General features: G+C 42.9%; 1 long non-coding RNA gene across 5 annotated transcripts in view; it reads right to left on the reverse strand.

Annotated features, from left to right (window-relative positions):
* Positions 1 to 22908, reverse strand: part of LOC145713964 (uncharacterized) — a 522867-nt gene that overhangs the window by 491977 nt on the left and 7982 nt on the right. For 4 of the 5 annotated variants that reach the window (XR_014136744.1, XR_014136746.1, XR_014136747.1 and 1 more), the window contains 2 exons: positions 13412 to 13574; positions 9548 to 9615 (listed from right to left, as the gene is read on the reverse strand). This is a non-coding gene — a long non-coding RNA (uncharacterized LOC145713964). Of the gene's footprint in view, positions 1 to 9547; positions 9619 to 13411; positions 13575 to 22908 lie in introns of all 5 variants that reach the window. The other variant, XR_014136745.1, reaches the window with a different exon arrangement.

Raw genomic sequence — 22908 nt, forward strand, 5'->3', positions numbered from 1 at the left:
TAAAAAAAAAAATAATCCTGCCGTTTGGGGCACCTGGCTGGCTCAGTCAGTGGAGCACACAACTCTTGATCTCAGGGTTGTGTTCAAGCCCCACACTGGACATAGAACCTACTTAAAAATTAATTTAAAAAAATACAACTGCTGTATATTGCATTTTAAAGTCACAACTGTTATTTAAAAACAAACAAACAAACAAACAAAAAACAGAAATAGAGGGGCACCTGGGGGGCTCGGTCAGTCAGGCGTTGCACTCTTGGTTTTGGCTCAGGTCATGGTCTCGTGGTTTTGTGAGTTCGAGCCCTGAATCAGGCTCTGTGCTGGTGGTGCAGAGCCTGCTTCGGATTTTCTTTCTCCCTCTCTCTCTGCCCCTCCCCAACTCATGCTATCTCTCTGTTAAAAATAAACTTAAAAAAAATAAAAATAAGAAACCGAAATAGAATCACCATTATGCCAATCATCTGAAACAGTTACTGTCCTTGGTAAAATGTGAAGCAGATTCTCTGCAAGATTTTCTTGCAAAGGGACAGTGGAGACCAGTAGGTATCGACTCCCCTCCTTCAAGACAAAAGACAAAGAAAAGATCTCTGAAGAAAGGCCAGGTGGCTCAGTCAATCGTGCTAAGCTCAGGGAAAATGTTCTCGAAGATCTGGTTTTCTGGTAGCTATATAGTTTGCAACCCGTATCAGGTACAAGCACTACTGATGGCCTGGGGGTCAGAGAGCTTGGCGTGTGATGGGGTTCCCGGGACCGTGAGGTCGCCGATGCTTCCTGTGTCACACGCTGGTGTGAGATCCAAAAGGAAGAGTTTCATTCATCTTGTGAACAGGCAAAAGCACAGAGCGAAACACGTCAGTGATGTATAGATGACACCAAGATTAAAGGGATCGATTTATCCTTGGAGAAACATCCCCAAAGCGGTGTGTAAACATTACGGATTGTAAAGTGCAGAAGCTGGTGTGGTTATAAACCTTCTCCAGTCCCATGACAACCGCACAACTTTATCAGTGTGCGCGTTACGCCGATATACAGATGACACTGGTTGTGATTAGTAAGCAAAGCTGGTGTCAAGGGGCCATCTGGCATTTTATGGATAGGCACAACTGAAATACGCCAGGTGGGTTACACTCCTTTGAACACACGCAGGGAAATCAGTAACTGCTTGGTATTACAAAAAGCACCTTCCTGTTCAGAAGGCCAACTCCATCTATCACCGCTCTTTTCCTCTACCACGGAGGCGATGCAGTGGCTCAGAAATGGATACCTGCCTGTAAGTAAAGCATTCAGGGAGTCTAACGGACTCAGGAAGGTGGGCAGTCCTTACGCTCTGGAGATGACGGCCAAACTGCCACCCTGGAAAACAGGGCCACAGTAGAGCCATACGAAGCAGGTGACCGGGACCAGTAATGTGCTTTATTGGGTGTGTATACTGCCATTTTCGTCCAGACAATCAGCCAGCATCTTCTAGAACTACTTAAACCCTTTGCATTTGGTCATCCTTGGTTGATCTCATAATCATATTATTCTGGAAAGTGTATCCATGAACGTTTGGCCATCTCCACATTCAAAGACATTCCCCACCGCTCAGATTAAGTCAGAGTGAACTCTGATGAGCGCAACTATTTAAAAGCATCTGCGTTAGGGTCTTCAAAACATATTGGTCAATTTGAGCAAAACCAGATTTTGATAAGCTCTCTCTACCTCCCTCATTCTTTTGATCACCTTTAGAAAGGAACTGACTCTGAATAGTGAATGAGTGTTTTGTTTATGGGAATGGTCTGGTTTCCGTGATGCTTCACTGTAGACTTTCATGTCACCCTAAATATTGCTCCCTGACTATGTGTTACCTCCAAAGGTATTTTGTAAATCCAGAATGGGTTAATTTCTTTGCCGAGAGCTTTGCATGCAAATCTAAGAAGGACGTGGTTTCTGCTCTAGACCAGAGAAAGACTGCCAAAACAGTAGTTCTAGGACACTGTGCAATGGACCCTAATAAAGGAAAATGTACATGGTGCGCTTAGAATACAGAGGAGGGACACTCAGCATGTCTTGGGAGAATCAGAAAAACAGCTGGAGTGTTTCTTTTAATTGTCCCCTTTCCTCAGAAAATGGGGAAATCTGCTGACCTTTCTTTCGTAAATTAGACAACTACGAGAAGAGTATACATTTCTTGGACTCTAAATCCCATTAAGAGTTACACTCCTCAGGGCGCCTGGGTGGCTCATCGGTTAAGCGTCCGACTTCGGCTCAGGTCATGATCTCGCGGTCTGTGAGTTCGAGCCCCGCGTCGGGCTCTGTGCTGACAGCTCAGAGCCTGGAGCCTGCTTCGGATTCTGTGTCTCCCTCTCTCTGACCCTCCCCCGTTCATGCTCTGTCTCTCTCTGTCTCAAAAGTAAAATAAAACACTAAAAAAAAAAAAAAAAATTAAAAAAAAAAAAAAAAGAGTGAGAAAGGCCAGGGGCACCTGGGTGGCTCGGTCGGTTAAGCGTCTGACTTCGGCTCAGGTCATGATCTCACGGTCCGTGAGTTCGAGCCCCGCGTCAGGCTCTGTGCTGACAGCTCAGAGCCTGGAGCCTGTTTCAGATTCTGTGTCTCCCTCTCTCTCTGCTCCTCCCCTGTTCATGCTCTGTCTCTGTCTCAAAAATAAATAAACGTTAAAAAAAAAAAAAATTTAAAAAAAAAAAAAAGAGTTACACTCCTCTTTTTCAAATAACATGAGCCAACTGTTTGCGGAGGGCCCACTTGGCACAGCCATAGCACCTTTCGAAATCAACCATATAACCATTCAAAATTTACAATCGAGGAAAGTGCCACTATATTCTGCAAAGGGTTTTTGGGGGATTTGTAGAAGAAATCTCAGAAACATCAAAATCGACCTCTGGGGACGCCTGGGTGGCTCAGTCAGTTAAGCGTCTGACTTCAGCTCAGGTCACGATCTCGCGGTCCGTGAGTTTGAGCCCCGCGTCGGGCTCTGGGCTGATGGCTCAGAGCCTGGAGCCTGCTCCTGATTCTGTGTCTCCCTCTCTCTCTGCCCCTCCCCCATTCATGCTCTGTCTCTCTCTGTCTCAAAAATAAATAAAACGTTAAAAAAAAATTAAAAAAAAAATGACCTCTGAATGATATTCTATGCTCATGCATTGAAGGACAAATACTGTTACGATGTCTATACTACCCAAAGCGAGCTACAGATTTAATGCAATCTCTATCAAAATACCAACAGCATTTGTCACAGAACTAGAACAAACAATCCTAAACTTTGTATGGCACCACAAAAGACCTGAACAGTGATAGCAATCTTGAAACAGAAGAGCAAACCTGGAGGCATCACAACTCCAGACATCAAGTTACATTACAAAGCAGCAGTCGTTAAGACAGTGTGGTATTGGCACAAACACAGACACACAGATCAATAGAACAGAACGAAAAACCACCATAATATCATCAATTAATCTTTGACAAAGGAAGCAAGAATATGCAACGGTAAAAAGTCTCTTCAACAAATGGTGCTGGGAAAACTGGACAGCAAAATGCAAAAGAATGAAACTGGACCACTTTCTTACACCATACGCAAAAACAAACACAAAACAGATTAAATTTAGACCTAAATGGGAGACCTGAAATCATAAAAAGTCTCGAAGAGAGTATAGGCAGTAATTTTTCTGAAATCGGCTAGAACAACATTTTCCTAGATAGGTCTCCAGAGGCAAGGGAAACAAAAGCAAAAATCAACTATTGGGACTACATCAAAATAAAGAGCTTCTGCACAGCGAAGGAAACAATCAGCAAAACAAAAAGACAACTTACTGAATGGGAGAAGATACTTACCAATAATATATCCAATAAAGGGTTAGTATCCAGGGTATATAAAAACCTTATACAACTCAATTCCCAAAAAACTAATAATCCAATTAAAAAATGGGCAGGAGACATGAACAGATCCTTTTACAGAGAAGCCATCCAAATGACCGACACATGAAAAGATGCTCAATATCACTAATCATCAGGGAAATGCAAATCAAAACTACAATGAGATCCCACCTCACACCTGTCAGAATGGCTAAAATCAAAAACGCAAGAAACAGCAAGTGTTGGCGAGGATGTGGAGGAAAAGGAACCCTCATGCCCTGCTGGTGGAAGGGCAAAGTGGTGCAGCCACTGTGGAAGACAGTATGGAGGTGCCTCAGAAACGTAAAAACAGAATTACCACATGATGCAGTAATTCCACTGGGTGTTTACCCAAATGATACAAAAACACTACTTTCAAAAGATATATGCCCCCTTATGTTTATAGCAGCATTATTTACAGCAGCCAAATTATGGAAGCAGCCCAAGTGTCTATCAACAGATGAATGGATGAAGAAGTTGTGGTACATGTATACAATGGAATATTACTCAGCCATAAAAAAGAATGAAACCTTTCCATTTGCAACAACAGGGATAGAGCTAGAGTATAACGCAAAGAGAAATAAGTCAGAGAAGGACAAACACCACAGGTATTCATTCATAGGTGGAATTTAGGAAACCAAACACACAAAGAAAAAAGAAAAAACAAAAAACCAGACTCATAAGTGTAGACAACAAACAGGTGGTTATCAGACAGGAAGTGAGGGTTGGGGGGAATAGGTGACATGGATGAAGAGCACACTTACCATGATGAGCACTGAATAATGTACAGAATTGTTGACTCACTATTATGAGCACTAAGTAATGTACAGAATTGCAGAATCATCAAGATGGCCACTGAGTAACGTACAGAATTGTTGAATCATCAAGACGAGCACTGAGTAATGTACAGAATTACTGATCACCAAGATGAACACTGAGTAATGTACAGAATTGTTGACTTACTATGATGAGCACTGACTAATGTGCACAATTGTTGACTCAGCATGATGAGCACTGAGTAATGAACAGAATTGTTAAACCACTATGATAAGCACTGAGTAATGTACAGAATTGTTCACTCACTATAATGAGCACTGAGTAATGAACAGAATTGTTGACTCACTATGACGAGCACTGAGTAATGAACAGAATTGTTCACTCAGTATGATGAGCACTGAGTAATGTACAGAATTGTTGACTCATCAAGATGAGCACTGAGTAATGTACGGAATCGCAGAATCATCAAGATGAGCACTGAGTAGGGGCGCCTGGGTGGCTCAGTCGGTTAAGCGGCCGACTTCGGCTCAGGTCATGATCTCGCAGTCCGTGAGTTCTAGCCCCGCGTCGGGCTCTCCCCTGTTCATGTTCTGTCTCTCCCTGTCTCAAAAATAAATAAATGTTAAAAAAAAATTTAAAAAAAAAAAAGATCAGCACTGAGTAATGTACAGAATTGTTGACTCACTATGATGAGCACTGAGTAATGTACAGAATTGTTGAATCAAGATGAGCACTGAATAATGTACAGAATTGTTGACTCATCAAGATGAGCACTAAGTAATGTACAGAATTGTTGACTCATCAAGATGAGCACTGAGTAATGTACAGAATTGATGACTCACTATGATGAGCACTGAGTAATGTACACAATTGTTGACTCACTATGATGAGCACTGAGTAATGAACAGAAGTGTTAAATCCCTATGATGAGCACTGAATGTACAGAATTGTTGACTCACTATGATGAGCACTGAGTAAGGTACACAATTGTTGACTCACTATATCGTACACGTGAAACTACTATAATGCTGTATGCTAACTATGCCAGAATTAAAAAAAGTTAAATGAATTTCTGGTGTTCATCCATAATCATACACAAACAAAAGTGAGAACACCCCAGTCTCGTATGGTCTACTGTATTGGATGTTTAGGGTATCATACAGTTCCCGGACTCCCCAAGCAGACACTCATTACTGCCCAGTGACGTAAACTTCTAGCATCCTTGGTTTCACTCGGAGACCTGTTATCTTCGTAGATCTGCACTTCTGATCGGGTCACCCTGGAACAGCAGCCCAGTGATGAGAGGATAACGTTACTATCACCACAGCAAAATGCCCACATCCATGGATTTGTATGTGGCCTGAATACAGACTCCTTGTGCATCCTTTAAAACCCAGACTACTGGCTGAAAAGTATCTTAGCTATTCTGGGGCACGGATATGCAGGGTAATGCTGGCTTTAATGCCAAAATCAAGTCTGACGTCGGCTGAGAAAGTGTCAGCTAAGAACACTGCATCATTTTGTCAGAGGAACAACAGGTCAAATCTCTTGGTCAGGATCGAATGTTCTTTTGGTCCGAGGTTGCACAAATATTGTCATTAAGCACATCGTACCCAGGAGGACCATATGTGATGTTCAGAAAACCAGTATTCAGACAGTTGATAAAGCTGTTGATTTGTTTCCTAAATCTAATTTGTTAAATAACAAAGGACAGTATTCACAAGAAGCTGCTTTCAGCAATTATAAACGAGGATCAACTATTTTCTACGTGAATCAACCTGTGGGATGAGACGTCAGTATCGCAAAACTTTGTTGGCTGACGTGGAAACACAGCGTATTCTTATTTTAAAGACTTCTTATTATCAAAGAAAAATTGAGAAATCCTCTCAGCTTAAGAATCACAAGAAACATCCTACTTACTCACAAGATGTTCAACATGGCTCTGCAACAATCTCATATTCTATTCCTTTTAGAAGGACAACAGCCTCCCAAAACCTCAGTTCCTCATCAGCAGGGGCCTACATGACCTACGTAACCCTGTATCATGTGCCATCCCAACAATGACTTTTGAGAGTAAAAGGGGGTGGGCTAACCAGGTGGGACAGTGGGCAGCATGTGTCCAGGGGGCTGTCCTTGGTGAACAGATGGTCACCCCTCACATCAGAAGGAAGCTGGCTGGTTGAATCCAGCCATTTTTGCCCTCTGGCTACATACTAGAATCATTCTGGAGAACACACACAAACATACATATAAACACGTATGTTCAGACACACGTCTACACGTCCAAATACGTATGCGTGCACGTGTACACATACTTAGATGCTTCGGCCCTACACCAGACCAATGAAATACCATTTCCGAAAATGGACTGAATCTTGAGCAACAACCATTTTTAGAAGCTCCCCTAAATGATACAAATACGCAGCACTTGACTGAGCACTTGTGGACTGGATAACCTCCACATCCAACATCCTGGGATCACAACTCGTGAGAATGAATTGACAGCATTTAGTGTTGTCAACATTTTATAACTGCATACTAGTCTCATTTCTAGAACACAAAATACTTAACACCAGTAAGATACTAACATTTATTGATGAAGGGTTTATAGTTTACAAAACAGTTTGTCAACAACATCTTTTTTTCCCCCCCTCACATTAAGCTTGCGAGAAAGATTGGTTATCGTTATCAGGGACTTTCCGTAGATGAGGATATCGAGGCTAAAAAGATCAAACCCATAGTGACAAGTTATATCTTAAGATGAGCATACGGAATAATCAAGCCCAGGTCCTGATTCTAAGGACATAGATGGGAGCGGGTATGAAGGATGCCGACCGCAGAGGTCTGAATCCACCTGTATCATTTCCTAGCTCCACGAGCTGGGACGAGTCACGCAACCCCTCTGTACGTCATCTCCAACCTGAGAACCATACTGACACGCTGTTTGTAATGCCCATGTAAGTACTGCACGACATTCTACGTGGCAGGCCTTAGCAGTGGGCCCAATAAATATTAATGGCATTAGGATGGCTACTAGATTCCTTTCCTCTCTCCCCGTCCCCTGCTTTTCCTACCATAATTACTACTACAGCTAGAGCTAATAATAATAATAATCCCTGCTATTGGCAGAGTAAATGGCCCTTTAAATAGACAAACTCAATTATAATAAACCCTTTGAGCTACTCTTTACCCCCTTCCCACACACTCTGCCAAAGCAGCAACATGAAGCGTGAACGACCTTCAAAGATGACGCTCTACGAAACCAGACACCCCAGGAGTGCACCAATGTTGAAGTCTGGCCATCTCTGTGTGACACGGCGAAGGTGTGATGAGACTGCACGCAGATGCTAAGCTGCATTTAGAAGCAGTGACCAGACGTGCCGCTCCAATCTGCCTTCCAGAATGAACCGAGACCCACTGCAAGTGGAACACTGGCTGCCAGCCTCCAACCGCAGCACCTCCAGACTTGCCACGGTGTTCAAAGTAAGGCCCGGCTCGTGCTGGGGAAGCCGCCAGCCAAGGGTGGAGCACAGTGGTGGGTATGAGGGGGCGGCCATGGCGGCCCCAGGAGCTACCACGCTGCAGGCAACCCTCCCGTCGGCCCACCCTGTCTTGGGGGGGCAACGCCACGTGTGGTTCTCATCACCCAATCCGCTCCCAACTCCCCCATCCCTTCCCACGGATCCGATCACCGTGGCATGAAGGCTTCCCAGTGAATTACGAGCCCAAAGCACCCCAGACATTCCAACAACTCGACACAACTTAGAAACGGTGAAAAGGATAAATTGTGAGCAACTGTTTGGTTCCAAAATGCTATTCTTTTATGATTTTCCAAGACTTTATTTATTTGGAAATTTCTACAGAGTCACAAAATATGCTTGAGTAGTCTATCTAGCGGAGCCCCTACAACGTGAAGCTGAAAGAGGGAAAAAAGTGATTATGGATCATGTCCTAGACACGTCATCTTTGTTTTGCAAATTAAATTTGTTATGCCACATTAGCTCAAAGATATGAACATTTTAACAATTCCACATCTACAAACTGCAAGAAAAACAAATTAGATTTTAAAACGTATTCAGTTCCGAGGACCTAGCTTCCTGCAGGATCTATTTTTCATCTGAAGACAGAAAAACTATTCTAAATGACTACATTTCCATTTTCACCATTTAATTTCATCCTCATTGTTGTAATTCATGTTTTTCAACATATTTAAAACATCGAAAATAATGGAAACCTTCGTGATAGATGATAAACTAAGTATTAGTTTGATCTAATAATCTAAATATTCTTCATATTAATACCATCACGGTTAGGAATAATAGAATCGGTACCATGTGACAGGGTTCTCTGTTCTTTGCAATATGGACTCATTTGGATTCAGATATGTTTAGAATTTTAAGTCTAATCATCATCTTGTATGTATTAACAACTACCTTATAGACTATTTTCTCTGCTGAATTACTTGTTTTTTATGTTAATGTTTTATGTTTTAGGATAGTGACAATACAGTAATTATACAGTTCTCACTATGTGACAAACAGTATTCTGTGCTCCTTACCTGCATTAAGTCATTTAGCTTCAGACGCGTTCTATAATTTGGGTGTAATCATTATCCATCATGTATAGATTAGGAAATGAGGAACAGAGATGTCAAGTAACCTTCCCAAGGTCACACAGCTCTAAGCGGTAGAGCCTGGATTTGAACTGTCAGCACGAACCAGGAAAAAGAAGTGCTGACTCATCTTAACACCCATCAATTAAATGTGTGGTCTATGAGTGTGTCAATCCACATGCAAACTGAGTAATTTTAAATCGAATGGATATGACTGAGACAAACGTATCCCAGTTTTAAGATGGAAATACACACGGTCCTTGTCAAACTACTCACCCCGAGGACGCGAGACATGCTCAGTACGCCTTGGCAGCCTGGCCTCTCTCGTTCGAAGTGCTGAAGAGCTGCTGGGATGGAGATAACGAATTAGCAAGCCAGACAAGCAAATCCATCCATCTAAACCAGATCCATCCCAGATCCATCCATCTAAACCATCTGGGTTTAGAGCAGAACAAGGATTTTTCAGTCGTGCAAGCATCATTTCATCAGACTTCCTGCGGTCGATCATCAGTAAGCGGTCGCTGAGTGCGTACTGCGACGCCCTCCGCTAAATCCTGGGGCTTTTCAAAGGTCTGACTCGGGGCGCCGGGGTGGCTCAGTCGGTTACGCATCCCACTTCAGCTCAGGTCATGATGTCACGGCTCGTGAGTTCAAGCCCCGCGTGGGGCTCATGCTGACAGCTCAGAGCCTGGAGCCTGCTTCCGATTCTGTGTCTCCCTCTCTCTCGGCCCCTCCCCTGCTCACTCTTTGTCTCTCTCAATCTGTCTCAAAAATAAACATTAAAAATAAATAAAAATAAAACCACAGGTCAAAGGTCAGGCTACTGAAGCCACAGTTAACCACAGTGCTAACTGAAGCCTTGGCTATGACAAGTCTCTAAAGGTAGTCTCTAAAGGCCCGATTAGTACAGTCTCTAAAGGCCCCACACCACCTTGGAATTTCAGTGACCAGTATTCAGCTGAGAAGTCACGTGTCTTTCCATGGACCTGACCCCAGGGACGGGGTTGGGAGGGAGTCTCTATCACCCTGGGCCACCTTCCATGCAGGACTTACACTCCTGTCTCAGACTGGCCAGGAGTCATCTCTGTCCATCATGACAGTCTCATCCACAATTACGTCCACACACAGCAGTCCATCAATATCGCTGAATGACTACATTCACGCATTGCGGAGACAACTCATAACCTCTTAACACAACTACGTGGGACAAAACACTTGAAGGGATGGGCTCTAAGGGGTGTGTTTCAACAAACCTACTATATTACATTATACACGTCCTCGTCTTCACGCATTTAAACTTCTAGCATCAAGGCTCATGGCATGTCACAATTTATAAATTCATTAAGACCTAAGCTCAAACAGCTTGGTTGTTAAAATTTGTGGGGAGAGGTTACCTAGGTGGTAAAAAAGCCTAGCAGCTAATTAAACATCAATACCTAACCTGTGTTCTGTTCTCATTCATGAGTGCACACTTGTATATGCTCACATCATCTTCAGCAGTCGGGGTTACTGATTAGATGTTGGAAGCCACATATGGAAATAGGAGTCTTACACACCTTTAATTGTATTAGCTTGTTCACTACATGATCATTTAAATTACTGTCAGTTATTTGGCTAGGTTATCTCATACTAATGGCCTTTTATACAATGTTCTGTATTCAAATTTGAGATAGGAATCTCTAGGAAGTAAATTATACACAACATTCATGTATACCTGTGATATATACATGACACCTTAGTTTTACATGTAGTCACTATGTCTCTAAATCTGTATGTGTACTCTCTGAATTTTCTGTAATGAAAATGTGCTTCTTTAGAAATTAGAAAAATATTTTACACTAAATCCTAAACTAATTTATTCTAAATGAAATTCTAATAGGACTTGAGTGCATTCGTGTGTGCACACAAGCAGTTTCACCGCCAGTTTTCAAGTCCTAGATATTTTGTATTAGCTCTAACTATGAGAGCTACCGAATAATTGTACTAGCCAATACAGAAATTGTTATGCCTATTTTTTATTTTTTAAGGCATTCATGTATGTAAGTATGTATGTAAGTAATCTCTACGCCCCCAACACAGGGCTCAAAGTCACGATCCTGAGATCAAGACTCGTGTGCTCTTCTGACTGAGCCAGCCAGGTGCCCCACCTTCCAATTATTTTTTAAAGTTAACTTTCTGGGGCGCCTGGATGGCTCAGTCGGTTAAGCGGCCGACTTCGGCTCAGGTCATGATCTCGCGGTCCGTGAGTTCGAGCCCCGCGTCGGGCTCTGTGCTGATAGCTCAGAGCCTGGAGCCTGTTTCGGATTCTGTGTCTCCCTCTCTCTGACCCTCCCCTGTTCATGCTCTGTCTCTCCCTGTCTCAAAAATAAATAAACGTTAAAAAAAAAAAAAAAAAGTTAACTTTCTTCGGGGCACCTGGGTGGCCCAGTCGGTTAAGCGTCCGACTTCAGCTCAGGTCATGATCTCGCAGTCTGTGAGTTCAAGCCCCGCGGAGGGCTCTGTGCGGACAGCTCGGAGCCTAGAGCCGCTTCGGATTCTCTGTCTCCCTCTGTCTCTGCCTCTCCCCCACTTGTGGTCTGTCTCTCTCTGCCTATCAAAAATAAATAAATGGAAAAAAATTAAAAAATTTTAAAGTTAACTTTCTTCACACACAAAAAACAATAATAATTCCTAAAGTGGACTTAATAAAGTAGTAGCTAGGTGGCACCTCAGTAAACATTTTAAATAAAAATAAACATTAAGGGGCACCTGGATGGCTCAGCTGGTTGAGCATCTGATTCTTGATTTCAGCTCAGGTCATGATCCCAGGGTCATGGGTCGAGCCCCGTACTGGGTTCTGCACTTTGCATAGAGCCTGCTTGGGATTCTCTCTCCCTCCCTCTCCCCCTCCCCCATGCATGCTTACACCCATGCACACATGGGCACACTCTCTCCCTCTAAAATAAAAAAAGGAAAAGAAAATCCACCAGCCTCAGAATACAGACACAGCTATAAAGTACAAGACGAAAATAAAATTTTAAAAATCAATAAACAAACACTGAAATCTGGCTTTTATTCGGGACAGAACCTAGTTCATCTACATTTCAAATCAGTAAGTACCCTGCAGGTTACAGGTGAGAAAGGCAAGAGATGAGGGAGACAAAAATGACCACTAATCTAACTGAACTGCTTTCTGATTTTTACAAAGTTAATTTTGTACCGAGATTTCAGTCACTGACTCTGGTAAGCAACAAAAGTAGCCCTTGTGACGCAGCAAGGAGATGATTAAAAACCAACAAACTGCTGTGAACCGTTTCTCACTCCTCTGTGCAGGTGACGTGGGGCATAAAATACAGGGAGGGGAGACTCAGCCGTTTCCACCTGGAAGGAGGCCACATGAAACTGAGGCCTCCTAGGACCCATGGTTTCTTGCTGGCATTCACACCCTTCTGGGGTGGGCAATGTCCCCCTCAGGGGGCAGTCTGCAAATACTTACAGAAAACAAAACGCATCCTGAACATTCCAGGAAGCCTATTTCCACACGCAGGCTGGATCCACCTGACATCAATTTTTATTACGAACGTCCTCTTGGGAGGATATACGACCACTCTTCTGAAAGTCACTCACTAACTAAGGGCAACGATTTCTGAGAATCTGCTGTGCTTAATTGCTACCATCACTTTAACTGAGTTCCTTGAACAAAATCAAGGATCACAAGTGTCCTCAGCTCTTTGATAGCAGCCAACGTACAACCACGGGGAAAAGGAAACTGTAAGAGTGACGACAGTTTTTTTCAACAGAGTATACACTAAGACCAGCCTCTGTTTATTAGGTTCCAGTGAAACGGTTAACGATACAGCCCTGAGCACAGATGAACCTGGGTTTCTTTCCTTTGCTTATTGTCCAGATCGTCTGGGAAAAGTGTCTTAGTGGGTCTGTGAGACCACTCTATGTCCTCCTGAGCATTTATTGCGGGGACTGAGATGGGGAATATACGGTCAGCAAAGTCTCTGGCGCATAGTATGGGGACATAGTATGTTAGCTGGTTGTTATTAACGCTTACTATTTTCATGCACAGAACACGTAATCAACTACAAAGGGCACCGCACAAAATTCAGGAGCGCTTGTCCAGCCCAGGAGCTTCCAGACCTTGGCACCTACCCTCATCAGTGATCAGTGGTTGGACCAGAGACGGATCCAGATGTATAGCTGACCAATCATATGTTCTCTCCAGCAGAAGAACAGCTATCCTTAGTGCCGTCCGCCGGGTCTGAGGCAATGTAAACTTCCCAACTGAGGGGCTCCCACATCCGGCCACGTGCACCTTGAGAAACAAAGAAAGTGGATCTCCTGAGACAGAAGAAGATAAAACATGCCGGCGTGAATCCGCAAGAGCCTGGCAATCCAAAGCAGAGGTGTGGCATCTGAGGGATTTCCCTTCCTAGTGTCCATCCTCTACACTGCCATCTCTCCCTAGCTTCATATCCTTAAATTTTTTTCATTGTTTATTTATTTTTGAAACAGAGAGGGAAACACAGCAGGAGCAGGGGAGGGGTAGAGAGAGAGGGAGACACAGACTCTGAAGCAGGCTCCAGGCTCTGAGCTGTCAGCACAGAGCCCGACGCAGAGCTTGAATTCACCAGGCGTGGGATCATGACCTGAGCCAAAGTCGGATGCTTAACCAGCTGAGCCAGCCAGAGCCCCTCCCTGGGTCCCTATTCTAAAAATAATGTTTTTAACATATACAACGACTTTCACTTTTTCTCTCAGCAACCAATGGGATCTTAACTAATGCAGGGAATCTCGGGAACAGATTATTTTTAAGAGGTAATTATTTCAGTCTTTCAATTTATAAGTAGGATCCAATAATCAAGACGGTCTCATTTCAGGTGTAGCAGAAAATGTCTTCTCTCCCCTCTTCTTCGAAGATAACATCTGAGTATACAGAAGAGTATTTCCGAGCAAGACTTACTTGATGGGCCCCAGGCCCAGAAGGACCCACATTTAAAGATCACCATTCTGAAATTCGTAATAATTTTATCTTTCAACTTGTGTTTGCTTAAGATTTTTTTTTAAGATCTTATTTTTGGGGCACCTGGGTAAGTCAACAGGCTGAGCGTCTGACCCTTGGTTTCAGCTCAGGTCATAATCTCATCGTCCGTGAGATGGAGTCCCACTTGAGATTCTCTCTCTCTGTCACTTCCCCATTCGCCAATGTGCGCTCTCTCTCTCTCTCTCTCTCTCAAAATAAAAAAAAATGCTTTAAAAAATATGTTTTAGTTTTAAGTAATGTCTACACCCAACGTGGGGCTTAAACTTACAACCCCAAGATCAAGAGTCACATGCTCTACTGAGCGAACCAGGCACCCCTTTTTTTAATGTTTTTTTTTTTTATTTTTGAGAGACAGCAAAAGTGGGGGAGGTGTCAGGGCAGGGGGGCCAAAGCATCCGAAGCAGGCTGTAAACTAACAGCACTGGGCATTATGCGATGTCAACACGAATAATAAAATTCATGCCGGTAACTTAAAATTTTAGTTTTTCTTCATTTAGAAAGACACGAAATAGTAAACAATATACTCTATGACAAGTCGAGAGAGGTGGACCGTGGAGATATGGAAAAGGTTTTGAATGGCACTTCCCCCCTTCTTTTTGAACAAGAGTTCTTGTGTTTTCCTCCCGCATTGGACCTTGCAAATTGTATCCAGCTCTGTTCCTGGGACTTTTTGGTGCAAATACAGATGGAAGTTCTGATTGAGTGGCAAGCTCTGCCTTGGTCTATGCTGCCACGGTTTGCTTCCTGGTCTGGGGTTCACTGAGGTGTCCTCTGGCATTGTGGAGCGTTAATTTTGTTCCTGATAGTAGGGTCACGATGCTGGTTTTTGTTCTGGTTCTCAAATGCCACCAGGACTCTGCATCCCAATCTCAGGCTGGTCCTGATTCTCCTAGCCCTTCTATGACTGCTCATCAGGCTGAACGGAAGCTTCTAGGCTCTCTGATCACCATGCTAGGCTTATTTTAGCTCAGGCTCTCTATTCAGGTACCTCCTTGTGCCAAACCTTCCTATGGCTCCGGTCCCACACTGGCTAAATTGGGAACGTCTCCAAGAACAGTGGTTTTCAACCCTGGCTACACATTAGGCTTCCCTGGGAGGCATTTGCTTGCTTGTCCTTTCCTAATAATACGGATGCCAGGAATTAGTATGCTGATTTTCTTTCCTTTTTTTTTTTTTTTTTTTTTTAATTTATTCTGAGAGACATATAGAGAGCAAGCAGAGGAGATGCAGAGAGAGGGGGAGACAGAACACCAAGCAGGCTCTGTGGTGGCAGCACAGAGCCCAAAGAGGGGCTCGAACTCACAAACCGTGAGATCATGACCTGAGCTGAAATCAAGAGTTGGACGCTTAAGCGACTAAGCCATCCAAGCGCCCCTCGCATGCTGATTTCCTATGTCATTGTCCCGCTTTCCTTCTCCCAGTCTTCAACGGTGCTAGTGGGTGGGATGGGCTTTCCCCCTTTGCACAGGCAGGAACTTGCCCTAAATTATATCCCCATTTCCCCGCATCTATGGGGAGCCTATCAAAATTAGTAGTCCTCAGATCATCACGTCACCTAACGAGGAGGCCACAGCCCAGAGGCTGCACTGAAGATTTAGGCATGATGGTGCCTCCTAGTTTGAACATGCAGAGAGAGAAGGGAGGAGGCCCCAAGTCTAAGTCATGAGAATCCCCATTTCCTCGCTGGGTGCAGGATGAGCCTCTAAAGATCCGGGGAAAGTACGGCTGGACAGCTAGCTTCACTTCTCACTCTGTTCATGGAATGTCTTTGTGAAAATGCCTACTGTGAACACCTGTGAGTGGACAGCTATCCTTGACTCTGGTACTGGGGAAACAGCACAGTAACACGGTCGACAAATGAATCCTGGCTCTGCTAATGGTCAGTGATCTCAAGAAAGTGAGCCTCCTGGGGGCGCCTGGGTGGCGCAGTCGGTTGGGCGTCCGACTTCAGCCAGGTCACGATCTCGCGGTCCGTGAGTTCGAGCCCCGCGTCAGGCTCTGGGCTGATGGCTCGGAGCCTGGAGCCTGTTTCCGATTCTGTGTCTCCCTCTCTCTCTGCCCCTCCCCCGTTCATGCTCTGTCTCTCTCTGTCCCAAAAATAAATAAAAAACGTTGAAAAAAAATTTAAAAAAAAAAAAAAAAAAAAAGAAAGTGAGCCTCCTCCTGCTGGTCAGCCAGCCTTAAAAGGTGGTGCCGCTGTAGGGACTCAACTCACGGCGTTCTTAGGAATATTACCTGCATTGGTATTCCTAAATTGCTTGAGAGAGGCAAAGTGCAAACACCATGCGAGAGTGTGTTAAATAAATAAACACAAATACAAATTGGACAGCACTTATGTTTTCCCTTAACGACATAAAATACAAAGCTAATAAAAAATATATTCAGAGGGTTTTTGTGTTGCACAAGGTACCACAATGATTTACGATTCTAGCAAAGAAAATAAGAGGCATGAACCAAATATCAGGAATACGTGTAAATAATGGAAACATTCCATGATTTCAATAATTACAATGCCAACACGTAATGAAAATATAGCCTGGGTGGGTGTTAATTTAAGTACTGTAAAAGTGTGGTCGCTGATGTGCTTGACTACATTGTTACAAAAGTATTTATCTTCTAAAAATTAAGCAAAAATGTTATTTTATTTTATTTTTCTTTATAACATAAAACGAACTTAAATATTTGTGCTCACAGAATGGTGAAATTAAGCTTAATCACATGTAAACGTTATCTTATGAATGTTTCTTATTTTTCTTTTTAACGTTTATTTATTATTGAGAGATACAGAGAGAGCATGAGCATGGGAGGGACAGGGAGAGACACACACACAGAATCCGAAGCAGGCTCCAGGCTCTGAGCTGTCAGCACAGAGCCCGACGCGGGGCTCAAACTCACAAACTGTGAGATCATGACCTGAGCTGAAGTCGGACACTTAACTAGCTGAGCCACCCAGGCACCCCTTATGAATGTTTCTATACACTGAAAAATCCAATTTTTTCCTAAAATGGAAGAAATATATGGTCACCTTTGGATTTGAACTAATTTCCTAAAATTTGAAGTACATGAAAAATAAATAAATAAAAATAAAGTTTGAATAAAAAGAACCATTCAGGGATGAAGAACTCAGTAACTGAAATTAAAAGTACACTAGAGGGAATAAATAGTAAATCAGAAGAAGCAGGAGAACGGATCATCAACCTGCAGGACAGAGTAATGGAAAGCAACCAAGCTGAACAGGAGAGAGAAAAAATAGAGAACTCCCATCAAAATGTACCCAAGGTGCGGGGTGCCTGGGTGGCTCCATCGGGTAAGCATCCGACTTCAGCTCAGGTCATGATCTCACACTCTGTGAGTTTGAGCCCTGCGTCGGGGTCTGTCCTGACAGCTCAGCTCGGAGCCTGGAGGCTGCTTCCGATTCTGTGTCTCCCTCTCTCTGCTCCTGTCCTGCTCACGCTCTCTCTCTCTCTCTCTCTCTCAAAAATAAATAAACACTAAAAGAAATTTAAAAAAAAATCTACCCAAAGCAGTTCACACCAAGACACAAGTAATTAAAAAGGCAAACAGTAGTGATAGAGAATTTTCCAGCAGCAAGAGAAAAGAAAGCAGATACCCACAAGGGAAACCCCATAAGGTTATCGGCTGATTTTTGAGCAGAAACTGCAGGCCAGAAGGGAAGAGCAGGATATATTCAAAGGGCTAAAAAGAAAAACAAAACACAAACAAACAAAAACCTGCAACCAAGAATACTCTATCCAGCAAGGCTCTCACTCAGAATAGAAGGAGAGATACAGGGTTTCCCAGACAAAAGTTAAAGGAATTCATCGCCACTAAACCAGCCCTACAAGAAATGTTAAAGAGGAGTCTTTGAGTGGAAAGGAAAACCCATAGGAAGTAAGAAAAGTAGAACGTACAAGTATTTTTTACGTCCAAAAAAATAAATTGATGAAAAGTATGACACTACATACCTAAATTGGGAGAGGGAGTAAAAATTAAGTCCTTTTAGAATGGGTCCAAACTTAACCAACTTAACCTAGAGTGCTATATGTATGTCATATACAAACCTAATGGTAACCACAAATCAAAAAATCAGTAATAAACATGCAAAAAATAAAAAGAAGTAAAAGTATATCACTAAAGAAAGCCAGGAAAATGTGAGAGGAAAGAGTCAAAGGAAGGAGTAGAGAAGAACTACAAAAACCGTAAGCCAGTAACAAATGACAATAAATGGATATCAACAATTACTTTGAAAGTAAATGGACTAAAGCCTCCAATGAAAAGACATAAGTAGTTTGTATGAAAGCACAGAACACCCCAAACAGCCAAAGCAATCTTGAAGAAGAAAAAAACTGGAGGTTATCCAAATCCCAGCTTTCAAGATAAAGTACAAAACTGTATTAATCCAAGTAGTATGGTACTGGCACAAAAACAGACACATGGGTCAACAGAACACAATAAAGAGCCCAGAAATAAACCCACATTATATGGTCGGTTAATCTTTGACAAAGGAGGCAAGAATACACAATGGGAAGAAGTCTCTTCAACAAATGGTGCTGGGAAAACTGGACAGCAACATACAAACAAATGAAACCGGACCACTTTCTTACACCACACACAAAAATAAACTCAAAATGGATTAAGAACCCAAATGTGAGAGCTGAATCCATAAAAATCCTAGAACATAGCACACGTGCTAATACCTCTGACTTTGGCCGTAGGAACATTTTTCTAGATATGTCTCCTGAGGCGATGGGAAAAAAAGCAAAATTAAACTATTGAGACTACATCAAAATAAAAACCTTCAGGGGCATGTGGGTGGCTCAGTCTCTTGAGAGTACAACAGGTTGTGATCTCTGGATTCGTGCGTTTCAACCCTACATCCAGCTCTCTGCCGTCACTTCAGAGTCCTCTTTGGAACCTCTTTCCCCCTCTCTGCCCCCCGCCCCCTGCTTGTGCACATGCGTGCACGCTCTCTCTCAAAAATAAGCAAACATTAAAAAAATAAAAATAAAAATAAACAGGTTCTGCACAGCAAGGAAACAACCAACAAAAGTAAAAGACAACACACCCAATGGGAGAAGATATCTGCAAATGACATCCCTAATAAAGGGTTAGTATCCAAAATACATGTAAAGAACTTACACAACTCAAACACACACACACACAAAAAAAAAACCCAAATAATCCAATTAAAAAACGGGCAGAGAACCTGAATAGACATTATTCCAAAGAAGACATCCAGACGGCCAACCAACACATGATAAGATGCTCAACATCACTCATCATCAGGGAAATACAAATCAAAGCCACAATGAAATATTACTTCACATCTGTCAGAATGACTAAAAGGAAAACACAAGAAACAACAACTGTTGGCAAGAGTATGGAGAAAAGGGAACCCCTGGGCACCGTTGGTGGGAACGCAAACTGGTGCAACCACTGTGAAACATATTCTGGAAGTTCTTCAAAAAAACCAAAAACAGAGGGGTGCCTGGGTGGCTCAGTCAGTTAAATCTCCGACTTCAGTTCAGGTCATGATGTGAGAGCAAGTGAGTTCAGGTACTGCACCAGGCTCTGTGCTGACAGCTCAGAGCCTGGAGCTGGTTTCCGATTCTGTGTCCCCCTCCCCCCTTCATGCACTCTCTCTCTCTCAAATATAAACATTTTTTAAAAATTAAAAATACAGTTGCTATATGATGCGATAATCCCACTACTGGGTATTTACCCAAAGAATACAAACAAGGTTGTGAGTTCGAGTTCCATGCTGAGTATAAAGATTACTTTTAAGACTGACCTGTAAAAAAATACAAAAACATTAATTCAAAAAGATATATGCACCCCTATGTTTATGGCAGTACTATTTACAACTGGCAAATTACGGAAGCAGCCCAAGGTCCGCCGACAGGTGAATGGGCAAGAAGACGTGGTCTGTATACAATGAAATAGTACTCACCTACAAAAAAGAATGAAATCTTGCCATTTGCAACAAGAAAGATGAATCTGCAGAATATAATTCCAAATGAAGTAAGTCATAGAAAGACAAACACCATATGATTTCTTTCTATGTCGAAGTTAAGCAACAAAACAGGGGCACCTGGGTGGCTCAGTGGGTTAAGCGTTCAACTCTTTGTTTCGGCTCAGGTCATGATCTCCCGGTTTCATGAGGTCGAGCCCGTCACCAGGCTCTGCACTGGCAGTGTGGGACCCACTTGGGATATTCTCTCTCTCTCTCTCTCTCTCTCTCTCTCTGCCCCTCTGCCACTTGCCCTGTCTCTCTCTCAAATATAAATAAACTTAAAAAAAAAAAAAAGGTAACAAAACAAATGAACAAAGAAAAAGAGACAAAGTAAGAAAAAGATTCTTACATACAGAGAACAAACAGGTGGTCACCAGAGGGGCAGTGGGTGGAGGGATGGGGGAAATAAGTGAAGGGTATGAAGAGTAGTTACCATGATGACCACTGGGTAATGTACAGAACAGCTACTGAATCACTGTACTGTGCACCTGAAGTTAATCCAGAACACTGTATGTTAACTGTACCACAATTAAGTTTATTTTTTTTTTAATTTTTTAATATTATTTTTCAGAGAGAGAGAAAGAGAGAGCGAGAGAAGGGGAGGGGCAGAGAGAGGGGGAGACACAGAATCTGAAGCAGGCTCCAGGCTCCGAGCTGTCAGAAAAGAGCCCGACATGGGGCTCGAACCCATGAACCGTGAGATCACGACCTGAGCTGAAGTCGGACGCTTAACCATCTGAGTTACCCAGTGCCCCAAGTTTTTTAATCAAAATTGAATTAAATAAATAAAATTTGGAGTATATGTACGTGAAGTTAAAGGAAAATTACACTTCAGAATTACAAAGTCTTTTGAAGACCCTTAAACTGATGGTCCATATGGAGTGTGTTCTACATTTATAGTTGCTTCTTGAGATGTGAATCTGCAGCTACTCAAGGACGACACTATAAAAAGCTTACTTTCTTAATATGGCACTTTCAAAGTATGCCAAGAGTGGGATAATGTACTCCAAGGTGAAGAGAGAGAGAATAAGGTACTGGAAAGAAAGCCTGGTGCTTAAAACGACAACACAGGTACAGCTAATTGCCTTCCATGAGAAATTTACAAACACAAAACAAGTATGAGGCCAGCACACGGGAGGTAGACTTCCCTAGGTGATGGGATGTTGTTGGAGTGACCTGAACTTGCCATCTTTCCTACGAAGAGAATGGATTTTGTGTTTTCATTATTTTAAGTACGTATGCCCACAGGGATCTAGGACAGTTCTTCAGAACTCGGGGATGTTTTTCCCCTGCACGGAAAATTGCATCAGTCCATATAATCCAACAAATACTACCCCGTCGTGCTCCCACATTTTCCTAGTTCCTGCTCTGTGGCATGTGTGCTGAAAATCCAAACCATAATAGGAGATCCTGAACTTACAACTGTCTTTTACATGTCAGGCTGGGTCCTTTCAAAATTTCACTTTGACTTCCATTTCAGATTGTTTTTTTATAAATTTTTTTTAATGTTTACTTTTGAGAGACAGAGAACAAGTGAGGGAGGAGCAAAGAGAGCAGGAGACAGAGAATCTGAAGCAGGTTTCAGGCTCTGAGCTGTCAGCGACAGAGCCCGATGTGGGGCTCGAACCCACAAACCATGAGACGGTGACCTGAGCCGAAGCCGGATGCTTAACCCACTGAGCCACCCAGGTGCTCCTCATTTCAGATTGCTGACCCATTTTACCTGTTCATTTTGTAGTTTTCCAAACAGGGAATCCATCTGTATAGTTGGGGATGCCACTTTTATCCTAGAAATTTTTGAAGTCGTTGTAAAGAATGTTTTTGAAAGTTTGTGAATTGTGTATCTATTTATGGTTTTAAAATAAAATACAAGAGGGGCGCCTGGGTGGCGCAGTCGGTTAAGCGTCCGACTTCAGCCAGGTCACGATCTCGCGGTCCGAGATCCGTGAGTTCGAGCCCCGCGTCAGGCTCTGGGCTGATGGCTCGGAGCCTGGAGCCTGTTTCCGATTCTGTGTCTCCCTCTCTCTCTGCCCCTCCCCCGTTCATGCTCTGTCTCTCTCTGTCCCAAAAATAAATAAAAAATGTTGAAAAAAAAAATTAAAAAAAAAAAAAATAAAATAAAATACAAGATGTTCAGTGAGCACTCACTCAATGGCAACCACACGCTTTTTCAAAGTGCTTGAAAATTAGAGATGAAAAGGCATTTGGAATTGCTTCCTATTCTGCAAAATGTTTTTGGTAGAAGGGCATTGTCATTTTCGTCATTGCTGTCAGAAACAAACATTTGCTAGCATCTATTTCTTTAACGCTAAGTGTAAGGTAAGATCTTGCCTGGGATGCCTGGCTGGCTCAGTCAGTTAGGCGTCCAACTTCTGTTCAGGTCATGATCTCACAGTTCTTGAGTTTGGGCCCTGGGTGGGGGTCTATGCAGATAGCTGGGAGCCTGGAGCCTGCTTCGCATTCTGTGTCTCCCTCTCTGCCCCTCCCCTGCTTGCACTCTATCTTTCCCTCTCAAAAATAAATAAACATTAAGATCTTGCTACAGCTCTGAGCCCCACACCTTCCTACAGGGGAATTTATCACAGGGAAACA

Source organism: Panthera onca, chromosome X (genome assembly GCF_046562875.1).
Source record: "Panthera onca isolate mPanOnc1 chromosome X, mPanOnc1 haplotype 2, whole genome shotgun sequence".
NCBI classification, from domain to species: Eukaryota; Metazoa; Chordata; class Mammalia; order Carnivora; family Felidae; genus Panthera; species Panthera onca.